The sequence below is a fragment of the Apium graveolens genome, unplaced genomic scaffold (assembly GCF_009905375.1).
Source record: "Apium graveolens cultivar Ventura unplaced genomic scaffold, ASM990537v1 ctg4484, whole genome shotgun sequence".
NCBI classification, from domain to species: domain Eukaryota; kingdom Viridiplantae; phylum Streptophyta; class Magnoliopsida; order Apiales; family Apiaceae; genus Apium; species Apium graveolens.
The window spans coordinates 3,849-7,696 of record NW_027418563.1 but is presented as its reverse complement, the minus strand read 5'-3'; positions in this window follow the sequence as shown (position 1 = coordinate 7,696).

Below are 3,848 nucleotides of genomic sequence, written 5' to 3'. Positions count from 1 at the left end.
GACATGAATCACAAAGACCATCAGCAGCAAATACTGTGTTTGGCAATCCTCTCACAAGATCTTTCTTGACCAGTTCATTTATATTGTTGAAATTTAAATGAGAGAGTTTCTTATGCCAATTCCAGCTTTCTTCAATTGATGCTCTACTTAACAGACAGATTGCAGAGCCATCAGTACTTGTTGAAAGCTTAGCTTCATAAATGTTACCACGTCTGTATCCTTTCAGAACAACTTTGCCTTTAGATTTACTCACAACTTCACAGTGTTCTTCAAAGAAATCAACATGATAACCTCTGTCACAGATTTGACTTATACTCAGTAGGTTGTGTTTAAGTCCTGAGACCAAAGCTACTTCTTTAATGATGACATTCCCAAGATTGATATTGCCATATCCCAATGTTTTTCCAATGTTGCCATCTCCATAAGAAACACTTGGGCCAGCTTTCTTCACAAAGTCTGATAGCAGGGCCTTATTTCCAGTCATAAGACCTGAACATCCACTGTCCAGAACTAGAATATTTTTCTGTTGCCCTGCAATCACAAAGACCACTAATTATTAGTTTTAAGGACCCAGACTTGCTTGGATCCTTTGGCCTTATTAAGTTTGTTAACATTTGCAGCGGATTTAGCATCAGAGTTTATGTTAACATTTTTCTTATCAGAATTTACATTATCAGACTTTGAATCAGAATTTACACTAGAAGGAACAATGGAAACTTTCTTCAAAGAAGGTTTTATTTGATAATAATCATAGTACAAACTATGATATTCCTTACAAGTATAAATGGAATGCCATAAACTACCACAATGAAAACAAGGATTTTGTGGTTTGTATCTAACTGACTGACTCTTAACTCCTGATTTTGAAGGTAAGGAGTTAATATTCTTATTTTTCCTGCAAAAAGAAGCCAGATGGTTAGAACTTCCACAGTTATGACATGTTTTCCTAGGAGCATCAGGAACAGGTTTATAATCATTGCTTTTATTCACACCTTCCTTTCCATTCCTATTTTTCCTAGGTGATTTTACATTGTTTGCATTCTTGACATCTTTCAGCTTATGCTTAAGCTGCTTCTTTGTCATTAAGCCTATGTTTACTTTAGCTGTCTTTTCCTGTTTTAGTTTGTCAGAAGTTAATTCCTCTTTAACTTCTGATTTCTTATTATCAGACTTTACAGTTACAAACTTAACAGGTTTTAACTTTGGCTTTTGCTTAACAACAGGCTTAATTTCTTCAGTTCCTTTGTCATTCTTATTCTCTCCATAACCTAAGCCCTCTTTCTAATTTTCACTACTTAGCAAATTTTGAGTTGTTCTGCCAGAGTTAGTCCAAGTCCTGATTATCTCTCTTTCCTTTTCTAACTCAGTTTTTAGAGATTCATTCATTTTTAGCACTTCATCCCTAACATAAAAAGCATCATCTCTATCCTTCTGAGTTTGATGGAATATAACTAACTCTTTTTCTAAGAAATCATTTCTTTTCTTAAAAGCAAGATTTTAGAAGTTAATCTTTCACATGTTAAGGTTTGATCTCTATAACTAACAAACATGGTTTTAAGATATCTTCTCAACTCATTAATATCATCAGTATGAAAAGCATAAGTAGTCTGAGGTACCTTTGTTTCAGCAGCTTCAGAACTGCTCTCAGCACTTTCTTTATCAAGCATTTGCCATCAATGCATAGTTCTCCTCACTTTCAGAGTCTGAAGTGTCTGTCCAGCTTTTCTGCTTTGTGACAAGAGCCTTGCCTCTAGTCACCCTTTACCTTCTTGCAGTCAGGAGATATGTGGCCTTTCTCACCACAGTTATAGCATTTAACATTGGTGTAATCTCCTCTGTCAGACTTTCCTCCTCTGCCTTCAGATCTTCTGAAAATTCTTCTTATCAGAACTTATGCTTTTTCTGGAAAACTTCTTTCCCTTCCTGAACTTCCTGTATGCAATCTTGGTGATTCCTTTCACCATAAGAGCACACAGCTTCATCATCTCCTCATCAGCATCGGTCCCAGGCAAGCTTTCAGAATCTGAGTCATCATCACTCTCAGAACTTGATGACTCAGTATCAGACTTTATGAAAAGAGCTTTACCCTTGTCTTTCTTTGAGGAAGCTGCCTTGGGGAATTCTTCTTCAGCCTTAAGAGCGACTGTCCTTGACTTTCCTCCTTTCCTCTTGCTTCTTTGTTCCATCTCCAGCTCATGAGTCTTGAGCATTCCATAGATTTCGTCAAAGTTGTTTCATCAAGATTGTAGTTGTCTCTCATTGTCGTTGCCTTCAAATCCCAGCATTCAGGAAGAGCTAACAGGAACTTAAGGTTTGAATCTTCAAGATCATACTCTTTATCAACCAATGACAAATCATTCAAAAGTTTGACAAATCTATCATATAAATCATTCAATGACTCATTAGTCTTTGAGTCAAAGTGTTCATAATCTTGAGTGAGTATTGTCTCCTGTTCTTCTTAATTGTGTCAGTTCCCTGACACCTTGTTTCCAGAGCATCCCATATCTCCTTAGTTGTAACACCCCCCAGATCCGGGGTCGGGGATCCGGGTCGTCATGGTCTTTCATTCCACAATACCACTTCACTTACTTAATAAAAATAACCTTATGCTGTGACCCCACACTAACACACACCACAACCCGTTATAGTCTCAGAGATGAAATTGAAATAAGTACAAGTCTTTGAATCCACAATTTAAAAGTTATTACAACCCAAAATGATTACTTGATAAATTTACAGTTGATTGCCATTATCTGCCACAAGTTATAATTATACATAATTGATTCTCAAAAGTAGATAGTATGATCTACAATAGATCTACCTCTGCAGCTATAGCAGCTACAACATCATCGGGAAGACGCGGGACGCTTCCCACGCGCTTGCGCTGGGTCTGCTGGAGTCTGGCCATCTTTCCTAACTGTTGTTGTGTGATGAAGAATAAAGCAAGAGTGAGCCTTACAGCTCGCAAGATAATATATAGTGATAACAATAATATAAGTATCTAAATGGATACTTATTAGAATCTTATCATGTGTAAGATAAGTACTTACTAGATATAAGTAAAAACAAGGAAATGAAGTTACCAAATACTTCACTACCACTTATATCATTTATAAAGCTACTGAACTACCACCGTTCAAAGTATTATAAGATTCACGAGGTCATCCCATAGATGAGACCACAAATAAAACTTGAAAATATTTGATCTTTGAAATATTTGAAAAGAGATGAAGTTACGAGATACTTCATTCAATGGATATACCAATAAAAATGCTTGACCCTGTCAATGCTTCGGCAACCACCCATTAGTAGCCTTTCAATCGGAATGCTACGGGTAAGTGTTGCAGAATTATCCAAGGATGATGAACTCATTACGGGAGTTTACCGCGCCAGGAAGACCACTTACGATGATCAGTCGTAGTAGTACAACCCCACCTATTTTCTACATGTAGAGGAGAACCCTGTCGGATTTATATTGTCAACCGAACACTGAACTCCTAAGGAATGGACCGCCTTAGCGGAACTTCCAGGCCATTTGGGCCAATATAATAAGGCTGGCCGGCGCTACCTCGACCACTTACGCACTCCTAGTTCAGATGAAATCCATGACTCTGAAACGTAAAGCTCGTTCCCCTTTCCCCAAGTAGAACTTGTTGATACGGCTCCAACAAGAAGTCGTATCTAGTTGGAAAGGAAAACTCACCGATATTCCCAGGCGATGCCTGTTAATGGATTAACTTGTTCCAAGAATTTTACTTCCCGAACATTGGGTAAGTAATCAAAAACTCTTTTACCAAGACAGCAACCTTGTTGCGAATATAAAACACACCACCGAGCTGGATCCCCCA